The sequence below is a fragment of the Seriola dumerili genome, unplaced genomic scaffold (genome assembly GCF_002260705.1).
Source record: "Seriola dumerili isolate Sdu_G_001 unplaced genomic scaffold, Sdu_1.0 BDQW01000073.1, whole genome shotgun sequence".
Taxonomy (NCBI): domain Eukaryota; kingdom Metazoa; phylum Chordata; class Actinopteri; order Carangiformes; family Carangidae; genus Seriola; species Seriola dumerili.
In genome coordinates this window covers 5,115,602-5,136,095 of record NW_019174328.1, presented here as the reverse complement: position 1 = coordinate 5,136,095, position 20,494 = coordinate 5,115,602, and the positions used below count along the sequence as shown (strand labels likewise).

Below are 20,494 nucleotides of genomic sequence, written 5' to 3'. Positions count from 1 at the left end.
AAACAGACCTTGAGCCAGTGTGTATTTCAAAAGTTGAACATGATACAAGGGGAACAGTAAGGAGAGTGAAAATACCTCCCATGTCGCCCCATTTTGTCAAAATTCCGTCATGATTTAGGAGGCAATTAATCTCAGAGGAAATAATTGAGCTCGTTCTGCCAAAAATACTCAAGCAGGACTTGAAAGATGACACAGCTTGCTGGAGATAACGTTCCACAGAGTAGGGTAAACATGGACGCTGATGGCTTGTATAGTCATTAATTAGGCAAGGTATTCTTATTTTTCAAAAGCATAAGGCATCTCACTGACGTATTTAAATTCTTAAGTTAAACTCGGCACATCACAATATAGCAAACAAAGTGACATTACTTCTTTTTGTTTTTGATTTTGATATCTGAGGGTGACTATCTCAAAACAATAAACAGATGACAGATCTAGGTAAAGAGCAACATAGCACCCTGTCATGGCTTTAACACATTTCAGCCTTTTTCTCAGCCAGTGCCTACATACTAGATCTGGTCGTCATCCAGAATTCATTGAACTGTAGTTGCTACATAGGTAACTCTTGTTTTAATGTGACTTGAGTCTCCTGAGTCTTTGTATGAGCTGATGGCCAACAAGGTGGTTTGGAGTCTCTGGAATTAATACGTTTCTGTAGATGCAGAAAAGGCAGTGGAGAGTGACAGAATAGTGGATGTGAATGTGTAAGTGTAAGGCAGGGTGTAAACTTACCCCAGACTCTGTAACACTGATTAATACTTTAAGACTGAGACTTGTAGCTTACTACTACTGTAGTGGTAAGGTAGTAGTCTACAGTGAATGATTGAACGAATTGTCCCGTCACTCATTGAATCATCCTGACACATTAGTAAACAGTAGGTCAAATATCCATGTCTTGTGTTGAAGTCTGTTCTGCCCTCAGATAGTGTTTGCCCTCTGTTAGGATAGTGTTTCCTGTTGCACCACCCTCCATGATTGGGTTTAGGTTTTAGGTTAGGTAATGGTTAGGTGTAGCAGAGATTGGATTGGATCAGAGATGGGTTGGGGTTAGAGTAAGGTTGGGGTCAGGTTAAGCATCTGAGAAAGTGACCTGGGTTAGTCATAATATTAGATTCAGGTTAAGATGAGGAGAAACGCATTGATGGGGAACGGACTTTGATACAACGCTGGTATGGAAACCCATCAGCATCTAACAGCACAATATACTGACCTTATGCAAATATGAGCCTACACATAATGTCTCAGGAGATCTCCAACAATGGAAATTAGATAAATATATAAACACAAGGTCGCAGAATTAGTAGGAGTGGTGCATTGTAGTTTGGGGGCATGATGTACCAGACAACATTTCTTTTATTTTTGGTGGGTTACCAAACAGAATTACAGATTTTTCTCAGAAAAAGGACAAGTAGCATATGTTGTAATGAAGATAAGATTATAAACTTGGACCAGATCAAATGCTAATGTAATAAAGTGACTGCACACAGTTCACTAACTGAAAAGTGAATTAGTTGACAGTACACCTTATGCTTTGATAAAATGCCTTACATAAACATAATAACACTGCATCACATGGTTGGTTCAGGGCTGTTTTCTATGCATTGGTGGGGAAAGTAATACTAAAGTAATGCATATTGTTAACCTTTGCCTCGCTGAGGGCAACGTAGAGATGGTTGGAAACCATTAAATGCTGGGCTGACATGGGATCTTACTATGTTAACCATTGGTTGGCTCTTGGCCAAATGTTTTAGAGTCACACAGTAGGCCTGTAAACAATGCAAAATCTGGAATTAGCTCTTCAGAGTATATCTGTGATCATACCATCTCAACAGGGTCCTTGTTTACCAGTAAATAGTTATTCAGTTAATACCCCTGCTAATGAGCACAATTTTACCAATCTGAGGAAATGTTTAGCAGAGAGATAATGATCTGCTGATATTCAGGATTCCTGTGTTTCTACAAACTATAATTATTGACTTGGTGTCAGATGCACCCATTCCTAGAAGCTACAACTTATTTCCCTCCTCTAAAAAACAGGATGTTGAGTTACAGAGAGTGAGTGCCTATAGAAATGATGGCAAATATTAATAACTGTAAATTCCAGCCACTTTGTCTTGGGCAATTTGATGCCATATTTCTAATTTTAGGGATACAGTAGTGACCAGGACAAGTTGCACCAACTCTTTCACTCCTTCAACCTCCAAAATCATTAACCTGGTATTAGTTTGTTGTGTCCACAATGTCTTTTAAATGCTACATTTTGGTATATCTTGTGTTTTATATACAGGCCATGAATCAGGCCCAAACATATGGAGAGTGCAGGTTTGTGTACTTGATAAACTTGATTACCAATACTTTTTCCCTAATATGGGCTACTTGAAAGCTGCTGAGCATGCAAACTGACCAGCTGCTTTCTGCTGTTGTTTTTGATGAGTCGGTGCATGCGTACAGCTGTGATAAATCAGGCCTATATATTTGATAATGGTCTCTACACATTAACTTGAATTACAGGCACTTACAAAGAAAATTATTTTTGTTTGAGTTAAGCATGTATAGAAATCTGGAATTACTGTATGTATTGTTACAGTGTGCTTGCTACATTGTCAATGAAACTGAAGCTGGGGAAAATAGATCCTTGTTCATACAAGGAGCTGATAGAGGATGGATTTCTTTTCAAGTCACCTGAAAATGATTCATCTTATTGTCACAGCTGTTGCAACTTCTCAAGGTTCAAGATTGAAATAATATGAAAACAGTAGAATGGAAAGAAAGCAGCACAAGCCCACATGTAAAAAGTTAAATCAATTACATGAAATTGTCAACCCGTGGTTGACAATGGTCTGTCTGGAAATAGTGAATGACTTTGAGGCTTTTTTCAATAACAAACCAACCATTTTGCCAGTGAGTACACCAGTTTGGATTTCGTTTTACAATATGCTTTAAAATAACCTTGAATCACCACAAAAAAAGTCACAAGTTAAGACACTACTGCTTCATTAATAACAGGACAGATCCTTGGAGAGTTCAGAGAACAGAATATGCCACACTCCAGTATACTGCAATAATAATATTGTTTGTCATTTTCTTTTTTTGGCTTGAAATCATATTGTGTCCTCAGTTGTGTTGAGATTGTGTGTGTGAGGATGCCAAACACTAACACGCAGCATCACACAAGAGTAGTTGGAAGTCTTTATGGGAGCGAGTTTTTGGGAGTTAGATGGGGAATCAGGCGTGTTTTGAAAATACAATTTGTAAGGAATGTTTGTGCCCAAACAGAGAAAGGTCTGGAAAGTGAATTTTAAAAAGCTCTGCAGCTCTGCAAGTCTCTCCAGCTGGCAAAGTAATCATTTGTCACTGGTATTGATCAGCAACTCCATCAAGCCCCTCAATATATTATCAGATATAAAACGCATCAGAGAAATATTTAAATTGCCCTCATGCATGGAGTTCTAAAGTCTCCCACAAGTCTTCTTTGATTGTGGTGTTCCAATATGTTAACAATCGAAAAAATGGTTCTACACACAAAGTGACCATTGGTGTGTACTTGATTATAAAATAACTTCATCGAGACATTACATAATCACTGTTTACAGCTCATTTTGACAGGAGTGATGAACATTCATGGGCGTACTTCCTGTTGAAAGCCACTGAACAATGGAATTATCTGATCAGATTTGCTTAAGTGAACATCCTTCCCCTGTCTTCCTAAACAAATGTCATTTCATTTTTTACTGGACCTCCTGCTCTCTCACTTGGCAGCCCATTTCCTGGCTGCATGCACTGCTGTTTCCTGTTCCTTGAATCAGAACGAACAGTGGTGTGTTTCTGTTGGACCGACTGCAGAGAGATCTGAAAGGAAGCTACAGGCTACCGGTCCTGAGAAGTTAAACAAGTGAAATCAAATCACAGCTGAGTTCATTTTAATAGCTTGGGGAATCACACATGCTCATACACATGATTAACTCGGGCTCTCTTTGGTCATTCCTGTGCAGCATATCAGTTCGTTTTAAAGTTTGTGTCCCAGATGACTTCAGAATTTTTAAAACCTCAGCATGTATTATTTATATGTCGAAATCAATTAATTATATACACCATAGTGTAGGTTATTAACAACCAAAAAACTGTAATCATCTAATTCAATCACCCTTCACTGTGATTTGGACAATGAAATGTTTCAAGCCAGACATAATTATTATTGCTGCTGAATAACACTTTGATTTAATGTTTTGAGATCAGTGGCTGTGTCTTTCCATATATTTTTATGTTAACTGAGCGCCTTGCACCTCCTGTGGTTTTAGAGTTAAGTGTCTGCAATTTCAATTTATATCACATACATTATGTTGAAATCAATTAATTTAATAAATCATTAAAAATCATCTTGTTGGCTTCATACAAAATTCACTAAACATTTAAAGTCAAAAGTGTCTCTCGACTTGAACGAAACGGTTTGAGTGTCAGACGATTGTGTGAGTCGTGGACAGAGTGTTGCTGCAACCCTCCAGATGGGCAGGGTTGTATCTGCTGTTAGTGGGCTCGGAGGCATGAGGCCTGCGTGGAGCGTAAACAGATGCTGCTCTTTAAAAGAGACTTCTGACATTAACAGCGGTTAGTGCACTCCTGTGAGGCCTCCCTTTACAGCTGTTCTGAGGCCATTTCGTCTTTTAATTGGGATGGGAGAGATCATAGATTACATTAGTCGAGCAGGAGACACTGTGGGCCAATGGACTCCCACAATGGGAACCCTCCCTTTTTTCTTGTCCTTTGGGCCGCTAGCTTGAACGTAGGCTGCTTAATCAGCCATCCATATGGAGCATTGGCCCTCACAGACCAACAGAACTGTTAGCGTACAAGAGACAACTGTATGAGAAGGTTTTTCACGGAGAGCTTGTCTGTTCGCTCTGTATGTATGTGATTGTTGGCAAGAGGAGAATATGTGTGTTTGTTTTAAAAACGTATTATTGGAATCAGTTCTCTATTCCCTCTATATTTATGTTACAAAATGTCACCCTAAAAGAGAAAATACATAAATACATATCATTTTTCTCAAAGTTAGTATGCCGCCTGTCTAGACTGGGTGGCTGTAACCAATACCTGCTGTCTGGCCAGAAGTGACATATTATATATTTCCAGGAGACAATCCCTGTATTTATGTATGAGTTAAATATGCCCAAGAGACATCACCCGAGATTACATATCTGCAACCAGAGTGCTAGAAAAGATTGACACACGGCTGTTAACTCGATTCAAACTTGATTAGGCCAAATTGAAGAATGAATGCTCCCTCTCTTTGAGCAACAAGGGGGAGGAAAGGCAAAGAGAGGTATTGACAGGGTATTGGTGCTCCCTGAGCAGCACACAGAGTTTGAAGAGATTATATTCTTATACCTCAAAGGCTTTTTGGAAGGGGGTTAGTCTTTGTAACCAGAACATAGTTGTAGAGGATGTAGAGCAAAGGTTTGTTCACCCTGTTAGTCAAAAAAAACACAAAACATCCAAAAAACAAAAACATATCAGGATATCAAATCCCATCAGTCCAAAGTGTTTCTTTCCTAGTCCTCTTTCACATGGTGCCAGGGAGAAGTGCACACCTCTAAACAGACAGCTAACACAACAGGGAACACTGACCAGTGAACAGAGGACAATGAATTTGGGCCAATCCATTTCATTTAAGCACAGGGTGCGTGGAGAGGTTAATCCTACACTTCTGGCATTGCTCTTGAGTTTCCACCTCCCCTGTCTGTCTTCTCGTTCTGCTTGAGTTAGTGCTCTCTCTCTGACACAGCTAACCACAAAAAATAATTTGGTGCAGTCCTAATGGTTTGTGTATATCACGCTATCACACAGCATCTATTGCATTACTATGTGCAGCTTGGTGGGCCTGCATTGTGTTCTAGCTAGCAGCTACCACAGGATCCTGCTTCATCCTGCATCAGATCTCATTAAAGATGGAAGTGAAGATTAAACCACATCCTCTTTTGCACTCTGCAGCACTGGGCAGGAGGCATCCACTTTCCTTCTATTACTCATAAATAAGATTGAACAGGCAGTTCCTGCAGTGGCAAAAATAATACTTATTTGCCACACCAGTGAAAGGTTTATTTCATCAAACAAGCTGACAGATGGTCTGGACACCATTATCAGGACTTTACTGTAGCAACCCAGGAGTACAGTAGATTTTTCACAATGACATAGTATGAGTCAGTGATATAAGCTTTTGGTGGGAATCATATGAAGACTGCATTTGAAAGCTTTTCTAGAGGTATCATGCATATTGCAGCACCTCCCTAAATCACACTGGCCTGGGCCTTAATAAGATTTTTTGCTGTCTGCCACCTTATGTTTTAATGAATGAGGCTTTCTTCAGTCAAAAATGAATATAATGTGAACCATCCTGTCTTGCTGATTTATAAGGTATGTGACTCTGCAGAGTGACACAGACTTATGCGGGTTTGTCCGCCAGTGTTCCTTTGAATGGGTCTGAAGCCATGTGTCTTTTGTGCTTCTGTGCAGCAGAGGAAGAGATAAGCCAATTAACTACTTTGGGTAGAAACTGTAGTCCAGCTTCATAAATGATGGATGCTGTGAGAGCTAGCACTGGTCCTTTACTGGTGGCTGCTCAGTAATTAGAACTTCCATTAATGATCACAAAGTCCCTCTTCTTTGAAGTGGTGCCTTAATCTAGACAGTGTCACATTCTTTCAGCATATTTCAGGGAGAAAGCTCAAAGACGCTAATCTGATGCCAAATCTGAATTTAGCAGTGTGACGGTTATTATGCTGTAAAGGGATGCCTCCGTCTTGGCATTTAATTAAAAAGACTGAGAGAATCTGGCTCTGCTTTCAATAATCTTGTCAGGTTTCGTTAATATTTTGTGGTTTCTGTTTGTACCCAAATTCTGCATGTACAATGCGAAATCTGTGCACAGTAATTGTAGTTTTGGTTACAATCATCTGTTTAACTTCTTTTCAGTTTTTTTAACTGGTGACAACTGTGATACTGTGGGACAAATCAAAACCCTTTGATGTATACCAGTTTAGTCAAACTTACTCTACCTGTGCAGCTGCCGATTCCATTTAGGTCATTCATCCATCTCACCCTCCTAACTGAATTGCATTTTAATCATGTATGCTTTCAGCCATCTGTGCTTTCAGTTTTCTCTCTTCTCCACAATGCACTCACATTTACTATTTGGAGACACATGGACAGGAGCCCTTTTGCTCACTGGACTGCCTCATGGTTGAGGTAACCTTGGAATACAGATAAATCTCTGCCTCTAATAGAGGTCACAGAGACATTTCCATTCTTCACGTTTCCGAAAAAGACTTTTTCAAACAAATGTTTCACAATTAGATTGTATTTGTCAAACATGTGGCTGACTGACCTGTGAGATCTTTCAAGCAATTTGTCATGTTTGCCTCTTGCCCTGCGAACTGGTGAAGGTACCGTAAGCAGACCAAGAAGTGCTATGTATTTGTGTGGCGGGACTTGGGACCTGTCCCCACTCATACTCTCTGATTGGTTGGTGACAGGAAAGACTAGCTGAGGTTAATTCTGGAAAAAGGATATATCACAGCATTGTGGCACCCAATGCATTTCAAATGATGTGTCCTTGGGATGCAAGGTTACTGCTGAGTCCTTCTCTCACTCGGAGCAGCCTGTGTAACTATAGGTATTATTGAATGGGCCTGACAATGAAAAGGTCTTGTTGACTTGTGCAGAGTGTGTGGTTACACAGAAGGTCTGTCTGCCCTCTGACATTATTGTTGAGTTGAATTTTCCAAAGCTCATTTCTGTGTAGTGATTCACCTCATTAAGACTTCCACTGCAATAGCTTTCATGTTCCCTATAACAACTTTCAGAGCAATAGTCTTTGGGACAGTTGGTTGCTTTTGGCTTCTTTGGCCATATTAAATACTGGGGAAGGACTGAATGGTCCAGTAGTTTTTTTTTTTTTTTTTTTGCAAAATCATAATCATATCCATAATCAAATCTGTTTCATGCCTTATGTTTCACTTCACTCTAGCTGTCTTTAGGTTTTACCTGCCTAATTTGTCACTGTCTCTTTGATCTTATGTTGCGTCACACTGTATAACAAAATTACGTGTTGCAGTAGTTTATTTTTCTTGTAAGTTGTTAAAAAAACTTACACGGTATATTTTATTCTCATGGAGTTCTTCTCAGTAACACAGGAGAATTAATCCTCTGCCTCTGTCAGTTTCTTTCCTTCCATTTTTGGCCTCCCAATCTGAATTACAAACAAATCCCCTACACCTCTCCCAGTTTTTATTTTATCACTTCTTGTTTGATTTTATGCAGAATTTGTTAACAGGCTGTCTGGTGCTGTCATTTCATCCCTTCCTGCATTTGCTGCTTTTTCAGTCCAGATACAGGTTTCTCTCCACTTCCAGACTACCACCTGCCAGAGATTTGTGTTAGCCTGGTGTGAGGGTGATGGTGGTTATTCATATTATTTGACACTAAGATCCATGTCTTCAGGAAATGTCCAGTCAAGGCCATTAAAATTGAGCGTTAATGTTGGACCGGTTATGCTGATGTCACGTAGCATGCTCTGGCACTTCTCCATCTATTACACTAAGTGCAAGAAAAAGGAAGTGTAAAGAGTAGTGAGTTAAATTAATGTATGAGAGGAGCCTCCTCGTGTTTTGTTCTCCTTTAACATTCAGCTCTACAATCAGCCTTATAGTTAGTCTCAGTTTGTGTGCCTCAAAAAACCTTTCTTTCTTCAGCATGTGTAAAAGCCACATAAGTTGGCTCTGCTGCAGTGACGGGCCTCTCACAATGTAACTAGTGTGCTAGCGTGATTTAGTGTTTGATTGGTGTTTTGGAGCTGCCAAAGTGAAGCAGCTCTCTGTTCACTGCCCCACCTCCCATTGTAGAGACTCTAACACAGGAACATTAAAGCTGACAGGCTCATGTAAAACTGGCATTGTTTGGCTACAAGTACCACAGGGTTTGCTTCTCGTCATTATCTATATTCTTTGGCTGCTCACCTCTAATAGTAGTTAACTGTTGAGTTGGTGCTATTTGAGAAGGACACATTGAAGTACTTTACTGGACCTTCCTGACAAAACTACTGTCACGTGTTTGTCACTTAAGCTTTGGTGGTGGGAAAGCTAGTGGCTTTCAGAGGGGGTTTTATGGACCAGCCGGGAATCCTAAAGCCACAACAACACCAGTTAATTTATTTTCCACACAATAGTTAATATACATCGTTTTCATCAGTACAGCAGTAGGAGAAAATCTTGCAAATCTTGGCTTTAGCGCATAACCCAACATTAAGATGGCTACAGCGAGTGTGTGTCGGGGTTCAGATATAAAATAAAGAGCTTTGGCGCAAGCCAAATAACGGCGGCAATTAAGCAACACTGCAAAGTTCAGCAGGAGGACGGCAATATTATTTAGAGAGATATAACCATTGTCAATCTATTCCCCTAGATAAGTATCCTTAAGATAACTATTTCCATCTGTCTGCAACACATCTATCAATTATTTAGTTCGATGTGGTTAATTATGTGTCCTGTTCTCTGTGCTCTGTGGAAGAGGAACACCTTCTGATACAAGAACTGGTACAAGATTTATGCGCTGAAGTGAAATACAATATATGTATAAAAAAGCTGTGGTAGGCTTACCTGCTTTATACAGTAAAAATGATTAGCAATTATCCATGTCCTGTTCACACCTAGTTTTTCAAACACTTGATAAGTTTGGCAAATACATACAATAGATTTCAGTTGTTCAGGCAAATGTGGATAAAAGGAGACTTCACGTTATCATTAGTTAGACTTAGAGAGGTTTTATTAAGCCAAACCAAGTTTAAGTATCATTAAAAGGTAGTCAAAGGATGACTTCCGACTGGATGATGAAACAAGGAGAGGTTCTAACACAAATGAGTGTCAGCCAGGCGGGATATTTTCAGACCAGTCAGAAGTACTGTAAAGCTGATTTGACAAGACTGATGGATCGAATCACTTCAGTTGACATAAACTGAATGAGTCTTCAAGCAGAACATCAAGAACCCCAGAGGAACAATCCTGGAAGATAGAATATTTAACTCTATTTTGCTCTTCATTTCGCCAATTTGATGTTTTATTCAAGCTCAGATTTATTTGGTGACACTGCCAAAAGGAAAACACTCTGTCTGTCTGATTGTATAATTCTTATGGTGTCAGAACTGTGCTTCACTATTTCATAGGGTGTGTTTTTTTATTTATTTATTTTTTTAAATCTTCTCGAATAAGCAATTGAAACAGGTTGTCTTTTTGTTTTGTTGTGACAAAGGCCGCAGATACCAGTGAGCAGGAGATTATCCGCTGGGATTTTGTGTGAATGTGTCTGCAGGAAAAAAAAAACAGATGCTGTTTGATGATACCCTGAAGTGAACATCGTGTGATCCATATGTGATACAAAAGAAAGAAGCTCAAAACACTCAAAACAATATTACACTATTATTGTTGCAGACCATGACATTTCTGTATTGAAGCTAATTCCAATGTTGTTTGAAAGAAAGGGACCGAGGTAAATATTTGAAAACTGCATTTTGCTTTTAGTGTGATTGTATATACTGTATAAACTGTGAAATCTTACAGATATGCAATAGAGAATAATAATAGTATTCAGTCCAATCTCTTATTTTTGAGCTTTTATGATTGTACGGCTGAAAAGCAATAATAATAATAGCTCCAACTTACATTCAAAAAGCTGTTCGTAGAACTACACTTTTTCTGTTGCAGTTTCTGAGCCTGATAATGTGGCCTGTAATTTAGGACAACTGTGACTTAGAGCTGGCACAATGGAAAATGTCTTTGAGGTGCAAAACGGTTTTATTTCCATTACAAAGTATAGGAAATAAATAACCGTCTCAAAGTAAATACCTCCCATTATGATCAAACCATTACAACTGTCGCTATTAATATTAATACAGGGATGATTATTTATGAGATCATCTCTCATCTAAGAAGGATTGGCCTATCTTTGTAAGAGCTTTCATCATGCACTTCAGTGGACTGGACTGACGTGTCTTCATTTAGACTCTGTTACACATGATTTAGGAGCAGTTTCTACAAGTGCTGTGTATTTAGGCTAAAGGAATGTCTGATATTTTTTGCTTTAACCTCACTATATCCAGTCCTCTGTCATTTATACAGTAATCAGGTTCTCTGTTATATACCGTAAAATTGTTATCTCTCATTGTACATTACTGAATTACCTGATCTCTCCGAATTGTGTGCATTAACAGTGGTATGTTCTGTAGAAAGAAATGTACATACAAGCTGTAGAAATATAACAGCCTTCACGTCTTTTCTCACCATGGTAACGTGTTTATCTCCTGGACGTATGATTGAGATGCTCCAGCCTGACCGCTGTTGCCGCTCCAGGGAGATGAGTCTGTGACATAAACGTAGTACTGTTGGAGCCAGGGCTCACTTCACACATCACCTCAACACTTAGACCACTGTGATCAAATAGACGCTGGTGGGAATGGATTCTCTTAAGTGCCGGTTAAGTGCATTTTGCTAAGGAAGTAAGAGAAGTTAAAATACATTTAGTGTTAAAAAAGACAATGCACTCTTCCTTAATGCAATGTTCTGCACTTAAACCATATAGACTCTAACCTCTAAAAGAGTATATATACCTTGGCTTGACCATCAAGGGCAAGAACCTCATTTCCAGACTTCTATTTTCTGCGAAGAGAAAGCAGTGATATGTAAAAAGGAAGTCGATTCAGAAACCACACTTCAGTTACTGAGGATCTCCAATTTAATGCTGGCCTGGCTCTTCCGTCTGGAGAAATCCCAGCCATGTTATTTTGGATATAGTGAGGGGAACTGTCTGGGCGCCTGGCGGGTACCTAGCTGGGGGAAGTGGACTGTGAAGGCCCTGAGGAGCCATGCAGGTCTTTACCATACCAACAGGCCTGATCACCAGTAAGGAAGAGGCTACATTAACACAGGCTGATAAATCCAGGAATGAGACTGGATAAATCCGTAATATGCAGCTGCTGGCCCAAATCCTGCCAGTGCGCCACAGTGACACTGGGCCCTGTGAAGTTCGCAGATAACCTATTTCATCTCAACCAGAAAATGACGGAGCCTCTTCAAAGTTGGCACACATGCTTGGAGTTGGTGAATATCAGTTGAAATATCTTGGTGTCTTATATAACATAGTACATATTAACATTTTGCAGATAACCTATTTCATCTCAACCAGAAAATTGGCACACATGCGCATAGTTGCTTGCTGTGTTACGTAACATTGTGCATATTAAAACTGCAATTTGCCCAAGACTCGATATGCATTAGTCATCAACAATTACATACTGTAAATACCTATGGTCTGTGGGCAATGAGGTGTGTTGAGATGTCAACACATACAATGAAATGTGTGAGAATATGCTAATGTCAACATCTACATGTGTGATTAACTGGCTTTATTTGTGTACTTTAATCTCACTATTTGTTTGTATATTTGTGGCACTTTGCAATCTCCACTAGGCATTGATATTATGAGTTAAGATGTCAGTGATTTCCTCGCAGGGCTCTCGACAGCACTGCTTTATTGATAACACGTGGAGCTCAGTTTCATGTTTCCAAATTCTCTAAATTCAACTAGATTCCTACTGTGGCTGAAATATAATAGACCAAATGAATAATCTAATGTGTTGTTTTTCTGAGGTTGTGCTTGTGGTTTCTCACAAAGTGATATTTTTCTGGTGTCGTCAACCACAGTGCATTTGTTATGAAAACAGTGGCAATGGATTGAAACAACTTCATTAATGATCCCTGCTCTCTCTGCTGCCCCCCGCATGGTGCCTTCACATACCTTGCAGTGAGTCTTTCTTCTTGATGTTAGTAGGCTCTGTCTTTAGTGTTGAAAATAATTATTAAGTAACACTTCAGTCATTAGAAAGTTGTTTTCTCTGTCTAACTTTGGTGGCATTGACTTTCCCTCGGTGTCGACTTCAGAAGAAATACAAACTTGCGCTTTGCAGAGCCCACCTACAGCTTTATTTTCTTGTAATTTCTCCAAGCTCCCTTCTTAGGATTGGGGGTTGAGCAGATGCAGGTAGATGTATATTTATGAGGGGGATGTGTATTTCAGGGAGAAACAGTGTTGTGAAAGGTGACCTTGTTAGATAAAAGGAGGGCTCGGAAGCCAAATGATGAAAGAGAATGGGATCATCCTGGGCTCATTAATGTGGATTTGAAGGTCAGGTAATTATAACAATAGACGTGTGGGCTGGCTTTGGCATCTGGTATTGTTGCTTTGTTATGAAGGTGACAAGCCTGTGGAGGAAAGGGATTAATCACTGTGACACCAGCCTGTTGTCACATTGATACATTCAGACATCATAACACTACTGCTGTAGTTCTTGAAAGAAGCTGCAAAAACAACATAATTTCAGCTATCAACAGTATAAGTCAAGTACTGTTAAAAACATGAATAGGTTTAAGAAGCCACCCACAATCTCCTGATATTGTAATGAGTATTTCAAAGTGAAATCAAACCAAAATAGAGTTCACATTATTCTTATTGCATCGATTTTAATCAGTTAAGCCTTGGGTTTTTGACACACAAACAAGCCTCTAGCAAAGCTCCAGTCAAATGCTGCTTCACACAACAACAAATCCACATGGCTGAGGTTGCAACGGTAACGCACAAACTATTGTATTCAGCAGTAACAGTAACCAAGGAATCTCACAGGCCTCAAGTGTCTTTGAGCCAGATGAGATTTGAAATGAAAATACTACAGAGCAGCTGAATTTAAGGTAAACACAAGAAACTTGTGCTAAAGTTTCTTGAAATACTAATGAAAATACTACAGAGCAGCTGAAAATTGAACCCATCATGTAACTTAGTTGAAGTTTTGTTTATGCTGGATGCTGACAGTGTCAATGCACATGAAAGATGAGACTGTTACCTGCACCAAATCAATTTAACATAACAACCAAATGAATGGCAAAAAAAGATTTGCAACAAGTTTACAAAGCAGAAAAGCCTGTGAATTACTGTAAGCTGGTGTGGAAGACGGGGGGTATAGGGCTTGCAGTACACTCTAAATTAAATTTGGTATGTTCCACTGTCAAACATAATATAACTCCATTTACAAGTTTTCCAGTAACATCAGAAACAGAAAGAACTTGCAAGTTCATGAAAACAAGGAAGGTAGAAATAGATTAAACTATAGAATTCACATCATGTGAGCACTCAGACATTTTCTTCTCACACATATAGCCTAGATTAAAATAACCAGATGATGTGACTAAACAAAAATATGATAACTGAAATCAATCATGTCCAACTGCTCAACCTGCACACACTAGATATTAAAGCCAAATATAGTGCTTCTCCTTGGTTGCACACTCACCATTTTTTTCATTGCTGAAATGCTGAATTCAATTTGTTCGCAGTAGACTTTAAGATTTATGCAGTCACACTTTCTTTTAATTTGCTGTAAAAGCTCTTAATCAATGAAACTGGAAACTAAAGTCATTTCAAAGGAACGTGGTTAATATTTCAGTAAATACTTTGACATGTCAATATTGAGATAATGCTGCTTCCAGTGTGGGACACAGCCTTGCTTTCTTGTTTCTGCCACAGTTACATCATTTTGACACCGCTGCATTTTATTTCACATGAAGCATGAGCCAGGCTTTAGGCTTTTTTGTGTGTTTGAATGTGCTGCTGGGATTGTGCCACCTCTACCACAAGTTTGTCTGGCTCAGTTAGGCTCCTCAGGGACCACTAGAAGCTATAAAGAACAAAAATGCCAACCAGTATTATCAGGCAAGGCAGCATGTGTGGTGTAGCATGCATTTTTAATGCGCCACAAATAAGAAATACCACTGTTGCCTCTCCTCTCTCGTCCCACAACCGGTGGCTCGTTTAAGTTTTATTTCTATTTGTGCGAATTTCGGCAGCTACTAAAAGAAAAAGGAGCCTCCATTGTTAAAGGTTAGAACAGCCTCCATTTAACACAGAGCTCTACAGACATGAGATCGGTTGCTCTTGATATCAAAGCCTAGCCTGAATATTTCCAGTTGTGTTGAGTTGTGTTAGTGTGCATGTGATTGTGTGTGTGTGTGTGTGTGTGTGTGTGTGTGTGTGTGTGTGTGTGTGTGTTTATACACAGGCAGTAGCAATGCTTGTTAGGAAGGCTGTTGAAGTGGAAAAGTGTCTTTGTGTAGAGCAGCACATTATTCCACTCAAAAAGAATTTGCCAAAGTCTCTAACTCCACTGACTCTTTGAACATTGACATTCAGAGCTGACATGTTAGACATCAAAACACTATGAAGAGAAACATCTAATCACTATCTAAGTGTCAACCAAGTCTACAAATGATCGTCGTTTTGTTTCTCTCAACTGTTGTCTTCATTATTTCAGGCCTGCCATTTGCAGTTCATTGTGCAGTAGATGCTAATTTGTGCCACTCAAGCTGTGAATGTGAGTTTTAATTAAAGCAGAATAATAGAGGGAAAAAGAGATGACTTATAAAGAGCAGCTCTGGTGACCTAGTTTGTGCGTTTATTTGGGACAGTTTGTATGTTTAAAAAAATCTGAATTCCATTATTCCGGATGGGTAAGACGCTTGAAAAGCGGGTGATACAGAAATCTGCTGATATGAAGCCACCATACAGCTGCGCTACAACAAAGTACAGGTAGTCCCCATCACAGTTAAATTGACTCAGGTATGTTTACTGAAAATCCTGCTAAAACACCTCTAAGATTTCTAGACACAGATACGCTGGTAGCATTATATAGCAGTGGCAGCCCTGGTTGATTTGAAAAATTGCAACAAGATTTTTTTTTGACTCAGCAACCTATCTATTTGCAACAGAGCAGGCAACCTGAACCATAAAACTTTTTTATTAGTTTCTGTGCCACACCTTTCATTCCAGAGTCACAGCGGAGTACACTATTAACCTCTGAGCTTATTGAGAAGCATGTGAGAGTCCACTAAGGATAAGGTGATATATTTAAAATGCTCAGTTTAGGTGGCAGGGACCAGAAGGTAGACAGTGGGTCTGTTTACTGCCTTGAGGTTTTGTGGTTATGCACTAGCACTTCCCATTTAACTGCATGATCTAGGGCTCTGCTGACGACACCAAACACGCAACCCAGATCCATGCCTCACTGCCTTCTGCATACACAGGGCTCACACACTGAAGTGCACACAAGCCACTTTTATGAATGCTCGGCAAATATATGGTCACACTGAGACAAGAGGGTGGTTTCATCACTCCTTTCCACTGTGTTTGTGTCTGTGCTGGCTTCTTGACGCAGTGCCACGATTCATAAACTGTGGCTGTCACACTCTCTGGCTAGGGTTCTGTTATCAATATTTTCTGGCTGTGAAAATACACAGTAGTAGCCCCACTGCATTGTCATTGGCTGAGGGATATATGAGGTTGCTGTGGGAGTTGAGAGTTCAAAGGGCAGGCAGGAAGTGGGTGTCCTGGCAGTGACAGTGCAGGCATGTGTTTGATGGGCCAGCCTAATGCTGTGGACCAGCAGTTCCTAATGACCTGCCATCTCTGGGCCGTCTGGGGAGCCCTTCCACTGAGATTTATGGCCCATGTTGTGGTTACTACTGGGACGACTCTCAGCAGCACTCTGACAAACTCCAAGTCATAGCCTACTCCTTTGGTTTTCTTCTTTCCTCTCATTAACTGGGTCATTGGCAAACCTTCAAGGCTCATCTTTACTACTACAAGAAATATTCTGGTTCTCTGAAATATTAAAACTCAAAGCTTGCTGCAGTGTTTTGTCTAAAGTGATAGGATCCTTGTAGTTGTTTTAGAGGTGGAGATGTGGTCTATTCTGCCCTCGAAGAAAAAATGATTCATGAAATTCTCTCAGGGTCACATGCTGACAGACATTAGAAAGAGGATGGCAATGTCAAAAACCCATTAAACACATATTCAAAGAGACAACTCCACATGTAGGCGCTCTGCCGCTGTAGAAGAAACAGATAATGGTCTTCTGATAATACTAATTGTTGGCTCTCCTACTGTTTCCCTAAAGGCAGAAATGTGTTGATCCACCACAAGATAGCCAGACTGAGCCCAGGGCAGGCACAAACAGCAAGGAGAGCTAGTTTATAATTAATACACACTATAAAATATGCATCACTCAGGATAATTGAAGCACTTTTCAGGCAAAGACATACAGACTAACCTCACAACCTTTGGTAACAAGAGTGTGGTGCTGCTGCTGCTGTAGGTTAGTTCTTGTAGCAGCCGTTTCTTATTTGTCTCACACTTAAAGACAGATTGTTAAAGTAAGTCTCAAGACATTTTGAGATTTTAATGTCTCACATGATATGAATCTCTGTGGTCTGAACTCACTGACTCTGTAGGTTACAGATATTTTGTGTGCATAAGCAGCACAGTGTGCCTAAAGATAAACTGCCAAAACATGTGTCATGACAGTCTGATCATTAAAGGAGAGGATGCAAGGGGAGAGGAAATGAAAAGGTATAAGGCAGCGTTTTTTTACCCATCCCCAGTTCCATATTTATCCATCGCACCGCAGAAATGAGATGACTGTCAAATGCTCTTCTTCTCCCAGTGGGCAATTGCCGTGATCACACCAAGTCACATGTGGTTAGGAAGCATCTAACATCTCAACCTACAAACTACCCTGTTCTCCACTACCCCACCTTACACACATACACACACACAGGAGAGTTGTGTCAGACTGATTAGGAACCACATCTCCAATCTCTGATTAGGTGTGGAGTAAATGAAGCGCCCCCCTCAGGTATACATTTCCATAATGTCAGGTAATTAAACCCCAGTGTTTTAATAGCTCAGGAATAGGAAGACTCCCCAGGAGACTAGACAATGATGATAGACTTTGCTGAAAACTAGCATACTATTAGCTTGCTTTGAACTGGCACCGAAACTATTACTTTCATTGTACTGATAATAAATAGATGACAACAAGCTTAACAGACAATAAAAATACTGTTGGCTGTTACCTTCAAATCAAATGTATCTGTTGGTAATAAAGTGTAAAAAATATCACTACATTTATCCATGGTTTTAAAATATGAACAGAAACCTGTTTATAAAAGGCTGTTCTGGAGATGATGCACATTTGAGTTATGTGCTTGTTGTTGATAGCTGACAAATTCCAGAGCTAAACAAAGGCTGGGAGAGCATGAGCATCTTTTTCATCACAGAAAAACCTGGAGAGGTGCTATTGTAAACATGACAGTGGATTGTCAGTACACCCCTGTTTTGAGTTGCTGTTTTTTGTGTGTGCATGTTATGCTCATACTGTATGTGTGTACACATACACACAGGCATAACAAAAGCCCTTTGATGAAACAAATGCTGCAGTGGGAAAGCTTTCTTTGTCCCTGTGCCCACTCATATATGTGGCGCTCAAATGAGAACAATGCAAAGCCATAATGGTGCCACCGAAAGGTGTGGAAAAACTGAGTGAACCCCAGAAGGTCCCCTTCTACACATAATCATGCAAAAAATAATAACAGCCACAGGACTGCACTGTGATTGGAGAGCCCTCAGTCATACTACACGTTCACTATTTGTTGCTTGTGCACGAAAACGTTTTCGAGAAATAATACGTTTTTAATGGGGACAGTGCTCACTGCTAATGATAGCCAATGCTGTTGCTGGAACTGAAGATCATTAAAGGCATGTTGCAGTGTATGATTCTTACAATGCCCTCTGTTTGAACTACACTTCAAACACATAGGATACCTACTTTTCAGTAATACTGAAATTAACAGCTGTATTTTAAATCCCCTCTAATCTCTCTCCTCTTATGTGCGATGGATGTCTCTAACTGTCAGAACAAAATGAAAATTGTTTCATTTTTAATGATGAAGCCTCCACTTAGGGTAGCAGTCTGACGTTACCTTCTGTTGAACCGGTAAACTGTTGTTAACGCTGGAGATATACTATACAGGGCTAAGACATATAAGGAGTGTTTGTGAACTACAGTGCATTTGGAAAGTATTCAGATCCATTCACTTTTTCACATTTTATGTTGCAGCCTTAAGCTAAAAACATCCCTCATCAGTCTACACTCAGTAGAGTTTTATACATTTTTGCAAAAGTATTAAAAAGGAAAAACTGAAATATGACATTGACATACTGTAAGTTTTCAGATGCTTTGCTATGAGCCTTGATATTTTGCTCAGGTGCCTTCCATTTCTCTTGGTCATCTTTGAGATGTTTCTACACCTCGGTTGGAGTCCACCTGTGGTAAATTTAATTGATTGGACATGATCTGCAAAGGCACACACCTGTTTATATAAGGTCTCACAGCTGACAAAACAAGAGAACAATGGCCTCCATCATTCTTACTGTGGAACAACCAGGACTCTTCCTAGACCTGGCCAAACTGATCAATTGGGAAGAAGGGCCTTGGTAAGAGAGGTGAACAAGAACCCGATGGTCACTCTGGCTGAGCTCTAGAGATCCTGTGTGGAGATGGGTTAAACTTCCAGAAGGACAACCATTTCTGCAGCACTCCACTGATTTGGGAAATGTTTTTGTAGCCCTCCCCAGATCTGTGCCTCAACACAATCCTGTCTCTGAGCTCTGCAGGCAGTTTCTTTGACCTCATGGCTTGGTTTTTGCTCTGATATACATTGTCAGCTGTGAGACAGTGTGCTGTGTGTTTTTCCAAATCATGTCCAATCCATTGAATTCACCACAAGAGTACTATCACGGTGTAGAAATATCACAGTAAGCGTCTTACAGCTGACAACAGAATAACAGTGAGCTAGGCTTTACTCTGAGGGTGTTCTACATATTTGTGTCACATGTGAGAATGAAGCCTTACTGTGGAGCTTCTCTCAGATCATGTTCACTGGTTTGTGTGACATGTTTCCATAAAGAAACAACCAGACTCCACAAAGCCACGGTGGAATCTGGATTTCCCTGCTGTACAGCAGTAGACACAACTGTCTCAAACTACGGGCCACTGTTAATTGTTTTTAATGAACCACATGTGTTATTGAGCATAACCTTTGTCATGTTGCCAAGGAAGAAATCTGCCAAGGAGTGTATATTTAAATTAGCTGCTGACTCACGCGTTTGTTGCCAACTTGCTAATTTAATATTCAGAGAAAAACACTGCCACACACACACTGTGATCACTTCTGTGTATTGGAGTTGTGATAAACAAAGTATTGGATGACGTGCTTGTTACTTCTTACTGTTGGATGACGGTGGTGTTGTTGGAAGCTACCAACAAAATGCTTAATCTTGTATTTCTGTTTTGTGCTTGTTCATGAATCATTATGTTCTGTTGTCGATATCAGTGACTTTTTTCAGTGATAGCTTTATTCAGTAGGTGATATAACTGACATTTGATAAATTATGTCTACAGGTTTAAATATAAACAGGTGTATTTATGAAAAATCTGACTTATGGAGTGCAGGTAAAGAATCCAAACTAAAATGGCCAGATATTGCTGACTCTATTGAATTATCCA

The 20,494-nt window shown here is 39.8% G+C and overlaps 1 protein-coding gene across 2 annotated transcripts in view; it reads left to right on the top strand.

Annotated features, from left to right (window-relative positions):
- The window catches only part of macrod2 (MACRO domain containing 2), a 401,391-nt gene that overhangs the window by 96,193 nt on the left and 284,704 nt on the right, over positions 1 to 20,494 (top strand). The gene's annotated exons all lie outside the window — the stretch shown is intronic.